This window comes from Pungitius pungitius, chromosome 14, assembly GCF_949316345.1.
Source record: "Pungitius pungitius chromosome 14, fPunPun2.1, whole genome shotgun sequence".
Lineage (NCBI taxonomy): Eukaryota > Metazoa > Chordata > Actinopteri > Perciformes > Gasterosteidae > Pungitius > Pungitius pungitius.
The window spans coordinates 1,707,981-1,731,962 of NC_084913.1; the positions used below are offsets into that span (position 1 = coordinate 1,707,981).

The following is a 23,982-nucleotide window of genomic DNA, read 5'->3' on the forward strand; positions in this document are numbered from 1 at the left end:
GTACGCAAGCAGGCTTCTTTATGGCTGTTGTTGTGGAATATTTCAACTGAATTCTACCTGCCATAAATATTGAACATCATGATAACACTGAGCTTTCATTCCCTCACATGAAGGTCATCCTCAGTTGAAGGTTTGAATCATTACAAACAAGTGGAGATAAGAACTGAGGTTAAGATGTGGAAACAATCCTTTGCACACAGATATATGAGCCACAGGGTTCAAAGTGCCATGTTTACTGCCATTGAAGCCTGCTTGTAACAACATGTACTTGAGAGGAAGCTGCACTTTGTCATGAAGGTAAATGATTGACATCTCAGCGTGACACTGCTTTGTGGGTAAGTTGTTCCTCCCCAACAAGTGGAGTAAAGAGTAGAAACACTCTGAGGTCACTGCGTCTGAAGGAAGTTGAAGTGAAGCACCAAGCTCCTTTTCTACAGACCTGCTGAGGACAGAAGAGAGCGGCTCACTGAGGAAGTTCATGTCTACAAGCTCGGTAAGTGCAGCAGTGGTTGGATGAGTGACATCATTGATGGTTGTGAACGTGTGATTGTTTAAAGATTCAGATTCACGGTTGAAAAGCTGGTCAAACAACGTTAAAACACGAACGACACCTTTCTGTAACCATGGAGACAACCAACTACAACCCAGATTAATCAGAACTTTATCAAAAAGACGCTCAGTGAGCTGGACGAATCGTCCTCCATGTGCGCAGTGACCGTCTGACACGTACAATGCGTTTAAACTATATTACAGAAATATTCCATACCTTCACTGTAATGAATGGTAGCACGACCACAAGCATTTATATATAAGTGGGATTATTATTGTTGTACCAAAGTAGTTATTTTGATGAAATGTGCTTTTGATTCATTACTGAGTATTTAATGTAAACATTATTAAATAGCTTCACTCTTATAAAGTTTAGCAAGACCAAAGTCATTCCTTACATCTATGGGGTTATTTGTGTTGTACCACATCCAATATTATCATTAAATGTGCTTCTGACTTTTTATTAGGGCTAATATTTAATAATCAATTCTGAAGTAAAGCTGTAATTATTTATTACAGCTTCCCCCCAAAATCATGTCATATGTTCATGGGATTGTTCTTGTTATACTACACATTTTGATAAAGTCTGCTTTTGCATTATTTTAATTAACTTAATTCTAATGCAATGTAATGTCATTACATTTTGTTTCACAACCACGACCACTGGATCCTATTTAATGTCCAGTAAACAGAACATTGGTTAAGGAGCACTTTCATGAAGGAAGTACAAGATCTTGTCACTGAAGGCAGGTCTCAGACTTCCAACAACGAGCTCCTTTTAATCAGGGTTCGAAACGAGAGAGGTCTGGGGGGGTCCCGGGTCATTAGGGACCCCCTATAAGAATTTATCTTTTGAGTTTGGGGGGTCCCCGACAAATATTTTTAACATTAAAAATGATTGTGAAAAGGTCTTTAGTCACGTTTTATATTTATAACAATAATTAATGTATTTCCTATTGGGCAGCAATCAGAGCAGCCAATAGCATCACAGGTTCTTGTTGTGCTCTATGACGCACACGAAGGTTACTGTTGAACGAAGCCTCACAAAGAGTGAAATCCCTCATGATAATTAGAGATGAGCGAGTACAGCATTATCTGTATCTATACTCTGATTGGGCGGGGCCTAACCCGAAAGTGGGCGGGCCTAACCCGAAAGAAGGATGGATTTAACCCGTAACTTGTGGGGTTGTTTTGAAATGGGCGGGGCTTTAACCGCTATGCTCTTTTCTTAAGCATGCAATTGACCCTTCGCAGGGAGCTTGATTAATAGGTGATATGACCAATCATACATGAACTTGAAAAACACTGTACTGTACCTACGCATTTCTGCGGTTAAAACAGCATTCCTTCTTAATTCTTATGTTCATTTATGTTTATCCCTCATTATTCTGATCACTGAAGATCATGAGAGAGCGAGGGGAAGTGTGTTAAGTAAAAAAAAAAAAAAAAAACGGAGACACAACACAACGCGAGTCGCATTCTTAAGCACGACGTCTTAACAAGCCCCACGTTTACCTGAACTCTACTAGTTAAGAACAACAAACCGAAGTAAAAAAATAATCCTGAAGCCGAAGAAATCCTTCTAATTTATCGTGAAAGACCCGCGAACCTGTCCAAAACAAGGTTGGAACTACAATCTGGAAAACCGAACTCCAATCCTTCCCTGGATCCGTACGGGGAGTCCATATTCTCATTAGCAGACCGTCCTTCAAGTAATATTTCACACCTGTCGTAGTGGTTTCCCCCAACTTCACGACAGAGGCAAAACATTTAGCTAAGCTCAGATCCTCTTTTTGGGAAGCTATTAGCTTTTCCCTAGTCAATGGTACTCTTAAATCGTCACCAGTGGAATCCATTTTCTTTTCTACCTCAAGAGCAACCTTTGCTGAACTACTTGGGATCATAGAAGTAGAACACGGGACTTCTTCTCCAGTCCACATAGGGGCAAGCACAGAGTCAGATAGGTCAAGCATGCTACCCAAGCGACGCGACTGGGCACGCGTAATTACGCATGCAGGAAAGGCCTCAGGAAATGTAGTGGCCAAAACATCTCCACTAGACTGCACATCTGGCTTGTCTATTACCTCCAACACTGGCACAACTTTACCTCCTGCTGGATCATTACCCATGATCAGAGCCACCCCATTTATGGGAAGTTGGGACTGTACACCAACTCTGAAGCATCCACTCACCAAATCTGAAACCAAATGGACAGTGTGTAAGGGGACAGGGACACAACCCATTTCAATCCCCCTCAACAATACACTAGAACCACAGTAAGACTCATTTGACCAGGGCAGAACACTTGAGAGAATTATAGACTGAGCCGCCCCAGTATCTCTCAATATCAAAATGGGCTCCTGGTCCTTAGAATCACCTGTCAGGGAAACAAAGCCTTTAAATATGAACGGGTCATACGTTGGGTCACAACCACTCGGTCGAACGGCAGAACTCTCTTGTACCGTGCCCTGTGTAGCCATCGTGATTAACCCCACACCTTTGGGGTGTTTAGGGGTTGAGGGTGGGGACTTGCGTTTTAAAGTCACACAATCGGCAATGACATGCCCAACCTTATGACAGTAAAAGCATGCACGCTCCTCCTTTTGAGATGGTCGTGCATGTACTGGGTAACGAGGGGAGTTATAGGCAGGTGCAGAAACAACTGGTCTAGTTTCACTACGGTGAGTGGGAAACACAGTTTTATGTGTTAACACAAATTCATCGGCCAGCACCGCAGCTTCCGATAACTTATTAACCTTTTGTTCGTTAATGTATACAACCAACCGCTCTGGAAGGCTGTTTTTAAATTCCTCCAACAAAATTAACTCACGAAGACTTTCAAAAGTTTTAACTTTACTTGCCAAACACCATTTGTCCAATAGGGACTCCTTTTCTCTCGCAAATTCAACAAAGGTTTTTATAGTGGATTTGGTGTGCCGTCGAAACTTTTGGCGATAAGCCTCTGGCACCAGCTCATATCCACGTAGCACAGTAGCCTTAACAATGTCATAGTTAAGACTATCAACAAGGGAGAGGGTACCCAGCACCTCCTGCGCCTTACCAGACAATTTACACTGAAGTAACAGTGGCCACACGTCCCTAGGCCAATTTAAGGCCACTGCTATACGTTCAAATGGACTGAAGTACGAATCTACCTCAGACTCACAAAATTGAGGAACTAAAGCAATATGCCGGCTGATGTCAAATGTATTTGCAGCGCCCTGAGCGGAAGATCCCCCAGGGGGCATGGCAGAAGCAGCGGCAAGCCTCGCCCTCTCTGCGTCCAATTCCAATTTTCGCAGTTCAAAATCCATCTGCCTTATTCGGATATCCCTCTCAGCTTCCAACTCCAGTTTACGCATCTCCAACTTGTGCTGGAGCTCTTCTTTTCGGATCTGAGCCCTCTCTTCGGCGTCCAGCTGTTGCGGTACAGCAGGAGGCATGGGAGAGAAGGGATCAAACCGAGGCAAGGTGGCCGGGGCCTTATACTCAGCCTCAGGAGGTCTATCCGGGGACCCCGGAGTATCCACCCCCTCCTCAAACACAGGTTGAGACAAAACTAGCACCTGCTGTTCAAGCAGTGCGGCTAACACTAAAGCACGTGCCTCCGCCTTATCAAATCCCCTTGGCACAGAGACACCCAACTGGGCTGCCAAGGATTCTAATTCCACTCTCCTACAATTTTCAAAATCCTCCCATGTAGGGTTATCCAGAAAGTCTTTTACATCAAAGGTGGCCATTTTATGAGTCACCCTAAACAAACACACTAAACCCACTACCACACTTTACACAATCCAAAGCTACAAACACAGAGTGTGTGCACAGGCTGATTCAAAAGATCCCGGACGAGCCCCCATGTTACGTTCCCACCTAGGTTGGAACTCGTTTTACCGGTGGGGAACGTAAAAACCTGTGCTGGCGCCCCCTGTATAATCAGTAGTGGACAGTGAAGTAGTGTGGGGGGGGGGTGCAGCTGAAACAAATGAGGCCTGACACGTAAAATTTGTGTTTGGTCCCCGTGGGACATTTAGTAGGTGACACAAACAAATAACAACACAACAAAAAGGTACACACATAACCAAATCAGGGAGGAGAAGGGGATTGTGGGGATTGGGGTCAAAGTAAGGAAATAAACAAAAGGTCCCTTTTGTTCTACCCCCCTTTCCCTGCCTAACACAATCTATCCCTAACCAGCTCACCTCTCTATTCCAAAAAAAACTACAGGGGTGACCCCACCCAGCTAACTTAGTGTGTGTAACAAAGGTTTACCTACGTGATGGAAAATGTACACCCATGGGCAGAACTACCTACCCCTTCTCCAGAACTGAGGTAGAGTACCATTGGGTCTCACTCGACCAGATCTCAAACAAAACAATGTTAGCCAGGCCATACAACAAACACAGCCTCTTTCTCTCTCCCCTCTGTTCCTCAACCAGGCTGGTTATATAGGCCACCAGCTCGTTAGCTGATTGCTCCCCAGGTTTTATACGGCCACGTCTCCTCGCCAACAGCCAACCAGCACTGCACACCTGTAAGCCATGAAAAAAACAAAACACTACCCCCACTCACAGTTAAAGGCAGAGACACAAAACATGGGGACATGTAACATGCTGACTGAGGGAGGGAGAGAGGAGTTCTGTGTGTGAGTGAGCCGAGCGGGACACAGCAACACAAACAGTGTGTGTGTAGGGGAGGGGCGCTGTGACTACCAGCCAATCACAGAACGCAGACACAGACAGCTACCCAATGAGGACATTTATTCAATCCGACCACAGATATTGACTCGTATTACTCGTATAATACTCGGGCCCTTTCTCAATACCTGAGACGGCGAGATCGGACTCGCGTTCCCGCGAGAACAGACTCGGGAGACGGACTCGGGCGTCCTGACCATAGACATGTATAGAAAGGCTAGATGGCTCAAGGCGGAGTCGGCTGTGTCGTCACTTGGCAGCCATCTTAGGTCAGGAGACCGCGCTGCTGCTCCCTGCTGCTGTGGACGGAAGGTGAGTGATATATGCCAACTAAAATGCTCGTAACTTGCTGAATTTTTGACGGATTTACAAACGGTTTTGTTTATTCCAAACCTTATTAACCTACTTAATATATTATTTTCTTAATAAACTCCGTGGCGATAATTTTTCACAAGTATGCAGTTAAATAGCCGCATCCCTGACGTTTATGACACACCAAGCCGTTTGAAAATCGGTTGAAAATTGAGCAAAATAGTTATTTCAGCACTACATGCACAAAAGACTTTAATGTTATAACTGGACGAGCGGTCCTGTCCTAAGATGGCCGCCGTGTGACATCGTCGGGTCCCATTGGCTCTCAGCGCCGGTAAGCCATCTAGCCTTTCTATACATGTCTATGGTCCTGACTCGCAGGTTCTAGAGAACGGAGAACAGACGTTTCTGTAATTGGAACAGCAGCTGACTTGATGACTTCACCACGTCAGCTTGTCTTCCTAATACGTTTTAATTTAGTTTTTGACTTAAATATTTTACTATTAACAAGCTGGTATATATAAATGGTATAGATAATATTGAGCACCATATATGATATATATATATATATATATATATATATATATATATTGTGACGGGGGCGAAGAAACACACGGCACAAGGGTCACGGTGAGTGCCCCGAAGGGCGGATTTTATTTGAGTGCGTGAGGGATTTTTCCCTGGTGCTCGCTCCTCTCTCGGTCGCCTTCCCGGGGCGCGGTGCTGCGTGCGTCCGCGGCGTCCGTGGAGTCCAAGGGGACGGAGGGATCGCGGTCACCCACTGCTCTCTGGGGTAAAATAACATAAGACTTGTTACTCGGGTCCTGCGGGACATCTTCCTCCCCCCCGGTGTGTGCCACTGAGGCTTATCAAGCCCGCGCCTGATGGCACGCAGGTGTGGCCGCTCAGCCCGTGATGAGCAAGTGCAGGTGTGTCTGCTCTGTTTCCAGGGCGACGCTGACAAGGGCTCAGGACCTTGTGTCACATTCCCCCCCCCTAAGCGTCGTCCTATCTTGTGGAGAAACGGGGAGATTGGGGCAGGGTGGGGGGTGGAGCCTGACCGGTCCGCAAACGCTGACCATAACCTTGATAGGCCATCGGCGTTGGCGTTTTCCTTCCCCGCTCGGTGTTGTACCGTGAAGCGGAAATCCTGAAGGGCGAGGAACCACCGCGTCACCCTGGCGTTGGTATCCTTGACCCGGGCCATCCACTGTAGAGGGGCGTGGTCCGTGATCAGGGTGAAGTGGTGGCCGAGGAGGTAGTAGCGGAGCTCCAGGACTGCCCACTTGGCTGCCAACGCCTCTCTTTCGACGGTCGCGTACCGTTGCTCGGCCGGGGTCAGCTTCCGGCTGATATAGACCACCGGGTGTTCCTCGCCGTTGAGGACCTGGGAGAGGACTGCTCCCAACCCGGTATCTGATGCATCCGTCTGTACCAGGAAGGGGCTGTTGAAGTCGGGGGCTCGGAGCACCGCGGCCGACGTGAGGGCTGTTTTTATCCGCCGGAACGCGTTTTCTGTCTCCGGGTTCCACGGAACCTTCTCCGGTTGCCCCTTCCTGGTCAGGTCTGTCAGGGGAGAGGCTAAGGAGGAGAAGTTAGGGATAAAACAGCGGTAGTATCCCGCCAACCCCAAAAAGGCCCGTACCTGTGTCTTTGTAGTGGGCCGCGTTGCCGAGAGGATAGCCGACACCTTCTTCTCCTGGGGCCGGATAAGGCCCCGGCCAACCTGATACCCCAGGTACTTGGCTTCGGCGAGGGCCAGGTGACACTTGCGGGGGTTGGCGGTCAGCCCAGCCCGGCGTAGCTCCGACAGCACCTTCCGCAGACGCTCTAGGTGGTCCTCCCAGGTCTCTGAGTGAACCACCACATCGTCCAGATAGGCCGCCGCATAACTTTGGTGAGGCCGCAGGAGGACGTCCATGAGGCGTTGGAAGGTGGCGGGGGCCCCGTGCAGGCCAAAGGGATGGACCCGGTACTGCCAGTGTCCGCTCGGGGTGGAGAACGCGGTCTTCGGCTTGGCCTGCTCGGTTAATGGGACCTGCCAGTACCCCTTGGTGAGGTCCAGGGTTGAGATGAACCGGGCCCTTCCTAGGCGATCCAACAGCTCATCGACCCGCGGCATCGGGTAGCTGTCGAACTCAGAGACCTCATTGAGGCGGTGAAAGTCGTTGCAAAACCGGAAGGTGCCATCGGGCTTCGGTACCAGGACGATCGGGCTGGACCACGGGCTGCGTGAAGGCTCAATGGTCCCCAACCTCAGCATCTCCTGTACCTCTTCCTCGATAGCGTGTCGTCGAGCCTCCGGGACGCGATAGGGCCGCTGCCGGATGATGACTCCGGGAGCTGTGCGGATATCGTGCTTGAGTACTTGGGTCCGCCCCGGCTGGGGAGAGAACACATCGGTGAACTGACTCACCAAGTGTTGCAGCTCCAATTTTTGGGCCGCCGATAGCTGGGGGTCCATGTCGACAGCCACGGGGGGTAGGTGGGCGAGAGCCGCCAGCTGGGGTCCGGTCCCAACCCAGCGCTTCAGGAGGTTTATGTGGTAGATTTGGTCCTCCTTCCGTCTCCCCGGCTGCCGGACTCGGTAGGTAACCGGGCCCATCTTCTCGGTGACTGTGTAGGGGCCCTGCCAGTTGGCCAGGAACTTGCAGGCGGCGGTGGGGACTAGAACAATGACGTGGTCACCAGGCTGGAACTACCGTGGCTGGGCCGCCTGGTTGTAGTGCCGTTGCTGGGATTGTTGGGCCTTGGCCAGGTGTTCCCGGACGAGGGGCATGACCCTGTCGATCCGCTCCCGCATCTCCCGGACGTGCTCCACCGTGGTTCGGTGGGGCGCCGGCTGCTGCTTCTCCCAAGCTTCTCTGGCGACGTCGAGTAGACCGCGGGGCTGTCGGCCGAAGAGGAGCTCGAATGGGGTTAAGCCGGTGGACGCCTGGGGTACTTCTCGGATGCCAAACAGGATGTACGGCAGCATCTTGTCCCAGTCCCGCCTGTCCTCTGCCGCCACTCGACGCAGCATCTGCTTTAGCGTCTGGTTAAACCGCTCAACCAGGCCATCCGTCTGCGGGTGGTACACGGTGGTGCGGAGCCGCTTAATCTGGAGGAGCTTGCAGAGGTCAGCCATCACCCGGGACATAAATGGGGTGCCTTGGTCAGTCAGGATCTGGGAGGGTAGACCGACCCGACTACTCAGCAGGAACAGCTCCTGGGCAATGGCTTTGGCGGTGGCTTTACGGAGGGGGATGGCCTCCGGGTAGCGGGTGGCGTAGTCTAGGATGACCAAGACGTGTTCGTGTCCCCGGGCAGACTTCGGCAGCGGCCCCACCAGGTCCATCCCAATTCGCTCGAAGGGCACCTCGATGATGGGCAGTGGAATCAGTGGGCTCGGGGCCGGGGTCCGTGGCGACGTCCGTTGGCAAGTGGGACAGGCTTGACAGAAGCGCTTGACCTCAGCATCCAGACCCGGCCAGTGGAACCGATCGCGTATGCGTTGGGCTGTGTTCTGGGCCCCCAGGTGGCCGGCCATGGGGTGCGCATGCGCTAGTTCGATCACTGCCTGAGTCTTTGTCCGGGGGACCACCAGCAAGGTTTTTTCTTCCCCCTTTCGTTGCGCGACACAGAAAAGCAGGCCGTTCTTTATCACGAAGTGGGGCGTGGGGTGAGGTGCCGGTTGGAGTTCCTTCCCATCGGCAACCCTCACCTGGGACCAGCAGTGCTTTAGGCGATCATCCTCATGCTGCTCCCTGGCGAACCCCCCAGCCCCAGACACCTGCTGGAAGAGGTCAAAGTACAGATTAGGGTTATGGTGGGATGACTCACCCTCCCTGGGGCTATCCGAGGCCAGCAGCGCGGGGAGTCGTCTGGGCCTACTAGGCGCGGGGCGCGGTGGGCGGTTCCAGGCGGGGCTAGCCGGCTGTCTGGTGGTGGCTAGGAGGCGGTCGAAGCCCGGCCAATCTCTCCCTAGCAGGACCGGCACCGGTAGATGCCTGACAATCCCCACTTCCACCGGCCATGCCCCGGGCAGCGCCGCGATGGTGATGCGCCGCGATGGCACCTCTCTGGTATCGCCGTGGATGCAGGTGATGGGCAGGCGGGCTTTGGGCTCGGGTCGAGGAGGAAGGACGGTGGGCCGGACGAGGGTGACCGCGCTGCCCGAGTCCAGGAGGGCGAGGAATGGTCGGCCACATATCCTCACTTCCGCCTGCGGGGCCTGTTTCGGAGCCTCCGCGTGCCCGGCACAGTTAGTCAGCCAAGCCCGTCCAGGGGTCGGTGGCGCTTCGGTGGGCATAGATTCGTCCTGCGGGCCAGAAACCGCCGGTTTGCTTACTGGTCGCTGGACGCGTTCTGGCGTGCGTTGCTCCCGGGTTTCCCGGCGGGGAAAGAACAGCTCTCTCTCTCCAACCTCCCGGCGTTGGGTGGCCTCCGCCAGCTCGATGGCTTCTACCAACTCGTCGACGTTGGTGGGGTGCCGCATGCCGGCTGCCTGGCGGAGAGGGCGAGGAAGTGCCCGTAACAGGCGATCGACCACGACCCGCTCCGCTACCTGCTGTGCGGTGGGGCCCCCGGCCAGTAGCCAGTGCTGGACCAGGCGTGAGAGGTCCGTGACTTGGGCACGGGCCGGCCAGTCGTGGAAGAGTTGAGCGGCGCTAAGGGGCGATAACCCCAGTCGCCCCAGGATTTCCTTCTTCAGCTCCTCATATGAGCCGCCCCGCTCCGGGGGAAGCATGAAGTACGCTCGTTATGCTTCTCCGGTCAGCAACGGCGTCATGATACGCGTCCACTCGTCCCTGGGCCAGGCCTCTCGGGTGGCAATTGCCTCAAACATCTGGAGGAAGGTCTCGACGTCATCCTGCGCAGTCATCTTCGGAATCAGCTGTGCGGCCTGGGCACGGGGATCCGGTGGCGGAGTCCGCGGGGTCTCGCCCAGGCGTAGGGCGGCAAGCTCCCGCTCCGTGTTGCTTTGTCGGGAGGCCATATGCTCGGCGAGTTGTTGCTGGCGCATGCTCATCTCTGTGAGGTGTTTGAGTAGGTCCTCCATCTTCCGGGGGGCGGACGCCACGGGAGGAAACCAGACGGGGGACGTGAATGAACTCACCGTGAAAAAAAAAACAAAAAAAAAACGTCCGGAGCAATCCGTATGGGGTGAAACCCTGGTCAGTGCTTCTTCAGCGCTGTGCCCGCATTCTCCACCAGTGTGACGGGGGCGAAGAAACACACGGCACAAGGGTCACGGTGAGTGCCCCGAAGGGCGGATTTTATTTGAGTGCGTGAGGGATTTTTCCCTGGTGCTCGCTCCTCTCTCGGTCGCCTTCCCGGGGCGCGGTGCTGCGTGCGTCCGCGGCGTCCGTGGAGTCCAAGGGGACGGAGGGATCGCGGTCACCCACTGCTCTCTCGGGGAAAATAACATAAGACTTGTTACTCGGGTCCTGCGGGACATCTTCCTCCCCCCCGGTGTGTGCCACTGAGGCTTATCAAGCCCGCGCCTGATGGCACGCAGGTGTGGCCGCTCAGTCCGTGATGAGCAGGTCCAGGTGTGTCTGCTCTGTTTCCAGGGCGACGCTGACAAGGGCTCAGGACCTTGTGTCACATTATATATATATATATATATATATATATATATATATATCATAAAATAAATAGCTTTATCATTTTAGGAGGAGGAGGTTGGATACAGTAACAAAAAATAAACTATTATACTAAAATATTTTAATGCACACACACACCTACCGTTTGTCTTTTTACTCAAACATCAACAGGCTGATAATCAGTGTAGTGGTCCTCGTACAGCAAGCTGCTGACCACACATCAAATATCTTACAGAGAACTATACAATAATTTATACGTGGAATTTTTCCGCGCTTCAGAGTTTCATTGAAGCTGAAGTTCTGCTGCGGATTTACATTACATTACATGTCATTTAGCTTACGCTTTTATCCAAAGCGACGTACAATAAGTGCATTTTCACATAGATACAAAAAAAACAACAGAACAGAAAACAAGTAACAAGATACATTTTTCGTCAAATAAGCAGTTACAAAACATGTTATAGAAAAGTGCCATTATAAGTACAATTTAAGTGCTATAATTTGTTAGTGCTACGGTTTGCTAGTGTTTTAGTCAAGGTAGAGTCTAAAGAGGTGTGTCTTGAGTTTTCGACGGAAGATGTAGAGGCTCTCTGCAGTCCTGATGTCATCGGAGAGCTCATTCCACCATCTGGGAGCCAGGACAGCAAAGAGTCGCGATCTCGTCGAGTGCTTTTCTCTCAGTGAGGGAGGAACAAGCCGCTTTGAAGATGCAGATCGAGGTGTGCGGGTTGGGATGTAGGGTTTCACCATGTCCTGGATGTAGACTGGTCCCGATCCATTCACAGCATGGTACGTCAGTACCAATGTTTTGAACTGGATGCGGGCAGCTACTGGTAACCAATGAAGTGAACGGAGAAGCGGTGTGGTGTGGGAGTATTTCGGAAGGTTGAAGACCAGTCGTTGTTTGTATTTTCGCCATTTTCTTTCAGATGCTCGCAGAGCATTACAAATTTGCCTCAGTGGGCTTTACACATGCAACATCCTCTGTCCCGAAACCCTCACTTCGGCACAGGAAAAACTCCCCAAAATATGAAAAAACCCTTCAAAGTTCAGCACTCTACGAACTGATCGAATTAATCTTTCCCAAACGCCTCCATGGTGTGATGCTGGTGGGGGATTGAAAACCCATTTAACACCCTTTTCGCAACAGTACATTATAAGGTCATGATTCAAGATTTTCAATGGCATGCCTCAATTCACGTTCAGCGCCCACAAAGTTAGTGCCGTTATCTGAACAAATTTCTAGGACTTGACCACGTCTCGCCATGAACCTTCTGAAACTATTAATGAAAGAGTCCGTGTCTAAAGACGAAAGAACTTCAAGGTGTATGGCTCGTATTGCCAGGCATGTAAAAATAAGCCCATACCTCTTGATCACAGATCTTCCACGCTTAACTTCAAATGGTCCAAAACAGTCTAACCGAACACGACTGAAAGGAGGCTCATCAGGAGTAATTCGGTTGTGAGGAAGATCAGCCATTTTCTGATGTCCAGGAGAAGCAGACAGTTTACGGCAGATAACACATATGCTCAGAACCCTTCTAATGGCAACGCAGGCACCAGGAATCCAATACTTCTGACGCAAATGAGAAAGCATATGATTTCGGCCACCATGGCCTGTTTCTTGATGTACATGAGCAAGGATAAGATTAGAAACATGTTGATCTTTAGCCAGTATAACTGGATGTTTCGCTTCAAGTGGCATTGCTGCTCTACTGAGCCGTCCCCCAACCCTGATGAGATCACCATTCAGGATTGGGTTGAGCTTGTAAAGATGACTTGTCCTTCCTACACACTCTCCTTTCTTCAAATGGGACAGTTCCTCCGTAAACTTCACCCTTTGACAGAAACGGACAATATTTAACTCTGCCATGACCATGTCCTCCACGGATAAAACCTCCTTTAGCACACAAGGCACAGAGCTCTTGACATAAAGATACTGCTTCCTCTTCAGAGCCAACAGACACCAAACAATCGTCGACGTAGAAATTGTGCAGTACAGTGTTAACTGCCACAGGACTCAAGCACTTTTGATTGTCTTCAGCACACTTCCTCAGGGCGAGACAGGCACAGCTAGGAGAGGAAGTAGCACCGAATAGATGCACCCTCATTCTGTACTCCACTAGCTCCTGAGTACAATCTCCATCTGGGCACCACAAGAATCTCAACAAGTCAGAGTCTTCAACTGGCACCCTGACCTGATGAAACATGGCTTCAATATCAGCCATGAGCACGACAGGTTCTTTGCGGAATCTTGTGATGACTCCCACTAACGAATTTGTGAGATCTGGTCCCCGAAGAAGCTGATAATTCAAAGACATCCCCCGAAACGTGACCCCACAATCAAAAACTACTCGCAGCTTTTTCTTCTTGGAATGATACACCCCATGATGGGGTACATACCACACCCTTCCATCACAACGGGCCAGCTGCTCAGTAGGAACTCTCTCTGCGTAGCCATTAGTCAGCATGCCAGACATGAATGTAATGTAGTTGGAGCGAAAAGATAGATCTTTGTTCAAACGCCTTTTTAGACTCAACGTACGCTGCTCTACGATTGTCTTATTGTTTGGCATTTTGAGGGATCTTTGTCTTACCGGCAAACCGATATTATAATGACCATCAATGAGCTTAGCAGATTTAGAAACTGACTCAATGAAGCGCCTATCCACTCTTGACAGACCAGGTTGGTCATCATGCAGATTTTCAGGAAAATCCACCTTCAGTAGTTTTTCCCAAAGCTCATCAAGTCTCGCCACGGAGATGCGATTAACTGAGATGTCGGGCTGTGAACACTGATCACGGATCTGATTATCTCCTCGCAGCGGACCATTCACGGTCCAACCCAGAATGGTTTTAATTGCATAAGGGCCGCCGTTCACGGCTCGAACTACCTCCAGAGCTTGAGGGACGTTAGTGCCGATCAAAAGGTCCACGTCAGCGTCAATCTCTGGTATTTGTATGTGTCTCAGGTGCGGCCATCTTTGGAGGTCTTTTGAGCGTGGAATGTTACCTCTATGAACAGGCATGCTTCTTTGAGTGAAAATCTCAGGCAGGTCACAAAAGCTGTCAGAATCCATCTTGGAGACTTCCAAGTCTGAGAACTTGTAACTTTCCACCACCTTCTCCTGCCCCATAGTTCTAAGGAGTATTCCGAGCTTCTTCCCTATAAGATTGAGTTTGAGATTCATGAGTCGCTCTGTGCAAAACGAGGCAGTACTCCCCGGACCTAGAAACGCATACGTGACCAAGGTCTCTTGCCCACTTTTGGATTTCACCTGAACAGGCAAGATAGAAAGTGTACAGTCCTGCTTACCGGCCCCAGTTAAGCCACTGGACTGAACAGACACAACAGCGCCTTCTGTGACTGGTTCAAAGCCACCATTGGCCTGAGTCGAACTCTTTTGTTTTGCTTTGGGGTGGAAATGCAACAACGTGGGGTGTCTATAATTGCAGACTCTACATATTAGACGTTTTCTGCAATCTTTACTCATATGCCCAACGCACAGACATCCAAAGCATATACAGTTCTCCTTCAAAAAGGAAAATTTTTCATCTTGTGTCCTTTTACCTAAAGAAAGACAAACATCCAACGAATGTCCAGCTCCACAGAACAAACAAACTTTCACAAGCGAGTTCTTCTCTATTTTGTTTCCAGACTCCACTTTCTTCTCAGCAGGTGTCACGGTAGTGGCAAAACTAATGCCTCTAGCCATTGAACCAGTTTGAGAGGAGTGCAACTTGACTATTTTTAATTCCTTTCTTGCTGTCATAGGTGTATCTTGTATATTTCCAAAAAGAGGGTCACTTGCTATCTTGACTTGCCTCTCAACAAACTCCACAATGTCTGAAAATGTAGCTCTATGGCGAAACTTCTCCTGAATATCACCAGCCACAGCCATCAGCCAGCTTTTTCACAATGTTTTGCATATTCGTAGGTACATCCAGATCTTTTGCGGCAGTCCCCATGGAATTGCAACATTCCTGTAACATTAGACTATACGCCTGCAAAGCCTCGATATCTTCAGCTTTAGCCATCGGCCATGAAAGCACCTTATCCATATAAGCGGAGGCTACTTTGAATGGATTGCCAAAATGTTCTTGAAGTAGTGACCTTGCCTTAGTGTATCCACGAGGGAAAGCAGACGGACCGGGCCAGGTCACAGCAGCAGGCGGCTCCCTTCTGCTGTGTGTCTTAGGCCTTACAGCAGAATAACCTGAAAGCAAAGCTTCACTTTCAGCCTCTGTCTCCCATGGTTGGGTGTTGAACTCAGGCACGAATTTGACAGCATCAGGTCTTAACTGTGTTCCCTTTTCTCTTTCCAAATAAGAGTTCATCCCATCTGATTTGACGGAAACATTAGACACACAGGATCCTTCTGAAGCCTTGAACACACTCACTTTAGCCATAGATACTGCCAGCTCCGTGTCCAGGTCCAGCTCCTCCTTTTTCTTCCTCAATACTTCCTGCTGTTCTTCCAGGGCATGTTTCTGACTCAGCATTCTTTGACGAGCCATAAGAGCAGCTATCTCAGCTTCAGCCCTTAATCTAGCTGATGAAGTAGTCAACATAGAATTACTTACTACTGAACTGCGCCTCTTTGACTTCACTGATACATTAGAAACACTATCAATCGGTCTAATGTCATCTACTACATTTTCCACAATACCTGCCTCATTGTTGGGAACAGATCCTAAACATGGTGCGACAACGCACTCTTCTGCTGTGTCTGGCACCTCAAGCAGCCATTTATTGGTCTCCTATACAAAATAAATTGTATGTTCTTCAATACTGACAAACCAATCATTTTTTTTTTCTTGTTCTTCAGGTGGGAGCATAGAAGCCACAACACCATGAAGATGACTTGCTACTTTAAACAAGCTTGATACATTATCAAGGCATGACCGTATTTTTCTAGCATTATCCGCCCTTTGCATTAGAGTTTTAATTTCTCTTATTGCACCTTTAATCTTCCTTATTTTTACTTGACGTTCTTCTTGGAGCTTTTCCAAATTGTGCTCAAAGGCTTTGGGTGTAAGTGTTATTTGTCTTTTCTCAACTTGGCTGGTGTCATTCAACTCCATTTTCCATTTACAAAAAATCCAATAAATCACAAAAAATATCTGCTAATGACGTTAAGACATAGCGCTCTTTTATAATTTGTATTTCCACCTGAAAATAGTACAGCTACAGTGCATTGTTTTGATTCCCCCTAACTTCCACCGAGGCTAAACTAGACTCAACCCTAGTCTTCTGTGCGTACTACCGGTGGGTATTTATGTACCTAAATACCGATAGCCTCAAACCAGACTAACCGTCTTAGAACGAGAACTACGGCGGCACTCCCAAGCGCAATGCTTCACCCGCTTGACGCACGAACAAAAACCCTACAAAAGGTCCCAAAACAAACAAACGGTACAATCACCTTATGCGAAAGTACTACTAAGCCTACCGGGGAGTACAAACAATGCACAATATTTATAGACGTGTACCTTTCAATAGAAGCGCTGTGATTACAAACGGCATAGTAACAGCAAATTTGTGATTTAATGGGCTTTACGCGAGTCTGAGCGTTCACGTCTATTGTTTACAACTTTGAAAGCGATCTCAGACATCCAGCGTTATCACGACAATACATTTCCGCGCTTCAAAAAACTTTCTTTTGACAAAATTATAGCGGCTTATACACAATAAACAATATCCAAAAGCCGCAGCAGGCTAAGACATGAGGGGATCATACTAATGACGCGTCGCACTGAAGTATTTGATGTTAGCTTCGTTTCACTGAGAAAACATACACCAATCGCTTATTTTACCGGATGCATTTTATTGGTCAAGTGAGTATCAAAAACACAAGTAACTCCGTTAAAGTGACGATGACGTTAACGATGGTGACGCTGACGGTCAAAAGAAAGTTTTTCCCCATGCTCACCCTGCAGCCATGCTCCAAACAACCCCCCTCCACAGGTGAACAGACACACACTAATATACAACCCTGAACACACTTTTTTAACGTCACAATGACTTCTGGGTAATTCCTTTGGGCCGTTTCATTCATCCAAAGCTGACTTAAGGAAATGATTCATGAAGGACTCAAACACTGTGACAGATGTGAGTCTGTGAGTCTGTTTGCTAAATGGTGGATGGAATGAACTTGTTTCTCTTTTCTAGTCTTCTGACCCTTCAAAGCGCTTTAAGGCTTCATGTCATCATTCACACACTGATGAATGACAGCAGCTACCACACAGAGACACCTGTCCATTAGTGACCAACATTCACACAGGACTCACAGCCACAGCAGCAATGTGGGTGAAGTGTCCTGCTCAAGGACACATGGACACAGGTCAACAGGACCTGGGATCCAAGCCACAGTCGCCTGAGGGAGCAGGTTGGGATTGTGTGACAGAGGCCGACAGCATCTGCTGCTGTGACGTGAATGTGAGGTGAATGAGCTCTGTGAGTTTGTCCTGATGAAGATGAATAATGTGTTAGATCTCCCAGCAGGTTGTTATGAAGGTGTGAAGGTGTGGACTCTGCTATGAATCAGGCTGAGGACCCAGAGGACAGTGTCCCTCCCTCTGAAGCCCCTCTGTGTGGGGGACATGACAGACAGACCAAATCTCAGAGGTGAGAGGACCATCTCCAACTGTCCTCCACTCGTCTCCATGTCCCAACGTCTTTGACTCACTGACTCTGGTTCTACATGTGTGACCAGGACCCATCAGAGACCAGAACCTCTACCAGGACCTGGACCCAGCTGTGTGTCCATGAAGAGTAACTGGTCTATGGATCATCCTCTATTCTTCAAAGGGGTCTGTCCCTCTGCTGATGCAAGGTGAGGGTCTCAGGCTGATGGTGAGGTGTTTCTACCAGACTCTCTGGTGGAGGTTCTGGGTTTCTTGCTCCAGAGCCCTTCAGCAGAGTCCAGTGAGGGAGGGAGAGCTCCATGGAGGACTTGGTGAGACCTGTTGGGACTAAACCAAACTGACTGGTGAAGAACACAGTGAGCTGTTGATTCTCAGTGGAACCAGCAGGACCAATAGACCTAGACCACTACAGTCATGTGGTCCACATCCAGACCTCACGTCATGGACCTTTACCTTGTTTTGGTCTCTGTGAGGACGGACACCATGTGAGATGATGCTTCATGATTAGATGATGATGTGATGATGTAATCTCAGTGTTTCTTTCAGTTCACATCAGAAAAGAAGAAAGTCTCCTGAACCCAGCTGTGTGTCCTTGAAGAGTGATCGGTCTATTGATCATCCGATTGACTTCAAAGATGATCAGTCTATGAATGGAAGGAATAACTTCAAAGATGGAGGCTGTTCTTATGATCCACAGTAAGTTCTTAAACAGATGAAGAAGTTTTCTGATCCTCAGTTGTAAATCACAGAAATGTTCGTTCATTGTTTAAAGTGTTGTTTCCATGACGATCCATCATGACAGAACTTCTTATCTTCATCTAATTGGTCCTTATGTGTTAAAGTGTGAATCATTAACTGTTAACATCCTCAGATGTAAACACTGTCACTCAACTAATAGACTGTCCGTCATCAGTCTTCAGCATCTGGTTTCCATGGTGATCAATCATGAAAGAAGCCAATATCTTTACCTAATGTTGTGTTGGTGTTGATGGTCCAAACAACATATGAGCTAATGGTTGATGTTCCTCTACAGAGAGGACCAGGAGAGCTCAGAAGTTCCCACAGAGTCTTCCCATCAGCATCAAACCCACCTGGACTTCATCTTCATGGTGTGTACATGAACAACTACTTAAACATCTCTCAGTTCACCATCATCTCCATGCTCCACTTTGTAGACCAGTGGATTGTCCATCTGTCCAACATGGACCTGATGGTGGCTTCCATGGTTCTAGTTGGTGTCATTCATAGAATGTTCTGTTCCAGCTGTTGGAGGAGAACATCCTCACCTTTGTGAAGAACGAGCTGAAGAAGATCCAGAAGGTTGTGAGTTCAGATTACCCAGAGTCCTCAGAGAAGGAGGATGAGGAGGTGCTGGATGAAGAGCAGAGGAGGAGCAGGGAGGCATTTGAGAAGATCTCAGTGCACTTCCTGAGGAGAATGAAGCAGGAAGATCTGGCTGAGCGTCTGCAGAGCAGTAAGAGGGTTTCTCTAAAGACTTGCTGATGTTGTGGATTCATTCATTCTTAGTTTCAACTATTTTCTACGTATTCTCTAACTCACTGACTTGATCTATCTGACTGGTGATGAGGACCCACACACCCTCACAGACCAAGAACCTTCAGTAACACACATAGAACCCACTGGAGACCTGAAATCTTCAAGTAAGAGATTTATTGGAACCACAAAACACTCAAATAAACCGAGCTCTTTCCAGAAAGACACCAACGAGGTGATGATACAACACATAGTTCATACATCTTTTGACCATTGATTGAGTGAAGCTCTCCCCTCAATCTAACTACGTAACTCTCCTCCTGTTGTCGTCCTACTATTCTTCCTCTTGTCCTTCACTAGACCTTCTATCTGGTTGTTGATGCTGGACTAACTGGCTCAGTCTGGTCAGCTGACCATCCTGTTCTCCTCCTAGTGTCCACATACACTATATTTTTAATCTAGTTGTATCCCTACTTATCCAATTTCTCAGTTTCACACATTTTCCCTCAACACGATGAATGAGACCTTCACTAATGTCTCAAGAGATGGACAGAATATATTCATGTATTCATGGAGTCATTCTCTGAGGAAAGGACATGTTAAAATCTATTCTGTGACTCATTTATCTTCTTTGTCGTCTTCATTCAGGACTTTCTGCTGCAGTTTGTCAGCGTGAACTCAAATCCAACCTGAAGAAGAAGTTCCAGTGTGTGTTTGAGGGCATCGCTAAAGCAGGAAACCCAACTCTTCTGAATGAGATCTACACAGAGCTCTACATCACAGAGGGAGGGACTGCAGAGGTCAATGAAGAACATGAGGTCAGACAGATTGAAACAGCATCCAGGAGACCAGGCAGACCAGAAACCACCATCAGACAAGAAGACCTCCTCAAAGCCTCAGCTGGAGGAGAAGAACTAATCAGAACAGTGATGACTAAGGGAGTGGCTGGCATTGGGAAAACAGTCTTAACACAGAAGTTCACTCTGGACTGGGCTGAAGACAAAGACCACCAGGACATACAGTTCACATTTCCATTCACCTTCAGAGAGCTGAATGTGCTGAGAGAGAAGAAGTTCAGCTTGGTGGGACTTGTTCATCACTTCTTCAGTGAAACCAGAGCAGCAGGAATCTGCAGGTTTGAAGAGTTCCAGGTTGTGTTCATCTTTGACGGTCTGGATGAGTGTCGACTTCCTCTGGACTTCCACAACAATGAGATCCTGACTGATGTCACAGAGACCTCCTCAGTGGATGTGCTCCTCACAAACCTCATCAGGGGGAAGCTGCTTCCCTCTGCTCGCCTCTGGATAACCACACGGCCTGCAGCAGCCAATCAGATCCCTCCTGAGTGTGTTGGCATGGTGACAGAGGTCAGAGGGTTCACTGACCTCCAGAAGGAGGAGTACTTCAGGAAGAGGTTCAGAGATGAGGAGCAGGCCAGCAGGATCATCTCTCACATCAAGACCTCACGAAGCCTCCACATCATGTGCCACATCCCAGTCTTCTGCTGGATCACTGCTGTAGTTCTGGAGGAGGTGTTGAAGACCAGAGAGGGAGGAGATCTGCCCAAGACCCTGACTGAGATGTACATCCACTTCCTGGTGGTTCAGTCCATAGTGAAGAAGGTCAAGTACGATGGAGGAGCTGAGACGGATCCACACTGGAGTCCAGAGAGCAGGAAGATGATTGAGTCTCTGGGAAAACTGGCCTTTGATCAGCTGCAGAAAGGCCACCTGATCTTCTATGAATCCGACCTGACAGAGTGTGGCATCGATATCAGAGCAGCCTCAGTGTGCTCAGGAGTGTTCACTCAGATCTTCAGAGAGGAGAGAGGACTGTACCAGGACAAGGTGTTCTGCTTCGTCCATCTGAGTGTTCAGGAGTTTCTGGCTGCCCTTCATGTCCATCTGACCTTCTTTAGCTCTGGTGTCAATCTGCTGTCAGGAGAACCTGGACCAATGCGTCTCTACCAGAGTGCTGTGGACCAGGCCTTACAGAGTCCTAATGGACACCTGGACTTGTTCCTCCGCTTCCTCCTGGGTCTTTCTCTGGAGACCAATCAGACTCTCCTAGGAGGTCTGCTGACACAGACAGGAAGTCGCTCAACGACCAATCGGAAGAAAGTCCAGTACATCAAGGAGAAGATCACTAAGAATGTGTCTCCAGAGAAAAGCATCAATCTGTTCCACTGTCTGAATGAACTGAATGATGCTTCTCTAGTGGAGGAGATTCAACGGTCCCTTGGATCAGGACGTCTCTCCACAGATAAACTGTCTCCTGCTCAGTGGTCAGCTCTGGTCTTCATCTTACTGTCATCACAAGAAGATCTGGAGGTGTTTGACCTGAAGAAATTCTCTGCTTCAGAGGAGGCTCTTCTGAGGCTGCTGCCAGTGGTCAAAGCCTTCATTTTAGTTCAAACTCATCACTAAAGAGAATTTCATTTTAACACAAATGTTATTTTTCTTGTTGGTTGTTGTCTCTTCAGACTCAGTGGCTGTAACCTCTCAGAGAGAAGCTGTGAAGTTCTGTCCTCAGTCCTCAGCTCCCAGTCCTCTAGTCTGAGAGAACTGGATCTGAGTAACAACCACCTGGAGGATTCAAGAGTGAAGCTGCTGTGTGATGGACTGAAGAGTCCACACTGTGACCTGGAGACTCTCAGGTCAGTATTCAATGTCTACTTGGTCTTTATTTACATCAATTGTACATTTTTTACTTTATATAATTCTTGTATGATTTCAATGAAATATTTATTTTCCAAATACTTCCATAAACATTTGTTAGAGTTTGTTTTCACTGAAATGTTAGAAATAGAAATGTTGGTAAAATTTATTTATCAGTTATAAGATTGTTGATGTACAGTTTAATGGGCTTTTTGTGTCTTTTGTTCTGTCTGGAAACCAGTAAGCAATAATGGTCACATGATCCCTCACTAGCCAACAGTATCTCAGTGCTGCAGTGACCTTCCAGCCCTCACAGCTCCCTCAGGTCATGTGACATGTGTGTTGGTTTGTGTGTCTGCAGCCTGTCAGGCTGTCTGATCACAGAGGAAGGCTGTGCTTCTCTGGTCTCAGCTCTGAGCTCCAACCCCTCCCACCTGAGAGAGCTGGACCTGAGCTACAACCATCCAGGAGACTCAGGAGTGAAGCTGCTGTCTGATGGACTGGAGGATCCTCACTGGAGACTGAAGACTCTCAGGTATGAAGAGGCTGCAGCCACAGACCATCAGTCTGGTAGAGGAGGGAGAGCTGGAGACCTTTTCTCTGTCCCACTGTCAGTCTGGTCATGTGACCCTGAGACACCAAGCTGACCTCAAACTACCAGAGACTCATCAAACTGTTTCCCACATCAGACCATCAACACAGACAGAAATAGTGAGGAAGAGTAGTCAGGATGATGATGTTTAGAAGCTGATCATCTGCCTCCAGTGTGTGTTGTCCTTTAGTCACACGTTATTACTAAATGACAAACAGTTAAAGAAACAATATGTTCAAACCGTCTTGATGGATCATCACAGCAGGAATGTTTGGTGTTTTAAAGGAGCTCAGCTTCAGGTTGTGGTGCTTTGCACTGAGAGCCAGATCCCTGGATGATAAGTTGGACTTGTTGAAACTACAGGTGACAGTCGGCCACAGATACTCAGTGAAGAACCAACAGCTGATTGTGGACCAGGGGGGTATTGCACAAAAGTACAATAAAGAAAGAGATTAAGCTCAGCTTGACTTAGTTTGATCTTAATCTGTTGCACGTTTTCTGAGTCGCGCTGAGAAGGAGGAGCTCAGTGGATCCAGGTCACATATCTGGGATCAGTGCAGGTCCACAGCTTTCTTAAGTAGACCACGGTGTCCATCACACATTCACTGATGCTGAAATGGAGAAGACGCCGCGCAGCATATTTCTCACCTGCTGATCAGCTACTGATCAAATATATGAGGAGGTGAAGCATATAAGACGCAAAACAAGGAATACGGCAGCTGTAATTAAACAGAGAAAAAATCTGACAGACAATCGACTGAATGTGGAAGGATTTAAAAATATCTCCTTACTAGGAAAGTTGTACACTCTGTTTTAGTGTCTTTTAATTTGACTGTTTTATGTGTTGGTTTTATTGCTGTATCTGTAGTGATGTGGTAAATGTGCTGGTTTTACTGTGAAGTGTCTTTGAGTAGCAACATGTAAAGCACTATATGTGTAGTGGCTAAACCGTTTCCTTTTGGCCTTTCCTATGGCTCCTATTTCCTCGTCCTGTTGTTTTCTACCACATGTGGAAATCCTCTTTGATGTGACACATTCTTCTGAGGCCATGAAGGTCATGAAGATGTGAGCTAAGGACTTCAGTGACAAACACACACTTCTAAAATGTTAATACAAATACATCAGAACACAACGGAATAACTGTTAAACCCAGATCAGCTGATTTAACCCATGAGCTGCAGGATTCATCTTAGCCTGGCTCTTAGCCTGGTCTGGAGCAGGTTAGCTTCAAAGAATAAATCGCCATGGTTACTTGGCCCGGTTTAATTCAAGCAAGTCAAGCTAAATTCCTCCAGAATAACCTGGATATTCGACTTAATCCCTTATCCGGGTTTGGTGCAACAGCCCCCTGGGGGGTCAGAGCCCAAAGAGGTTTGTTTAGGACTGGACCAAAGTTCTAGGGGGACTCAGGCAGTGCTCTGTGGCTGCAGACCCACCTGAGCTGTAAC

General features: G+C 48.3%; 1 protein-coding gene across 1 annotated transcript in view; it reads left to right on the forward strand.

The window, feature by feature from the left end:
• Positions 1-207: 207 nt before the first annotated feature.
• The window catches only part of LOC119227422 (NACHT, LRR and PYD domains-containing protein 3-like), a 58,111-nt gene continuing 34,336 nt past the window's right edge, over positions 208-23,982 (forward strand). Inside the window, exon 1 of the mRNA XM_062557456.1 lies at positions 208-493. The gene's annotated coding sequence lies outside the window, so the exon portion shown is untranslated. The remainder of the gene's footprint in view (positions 494-23,982) is intronic.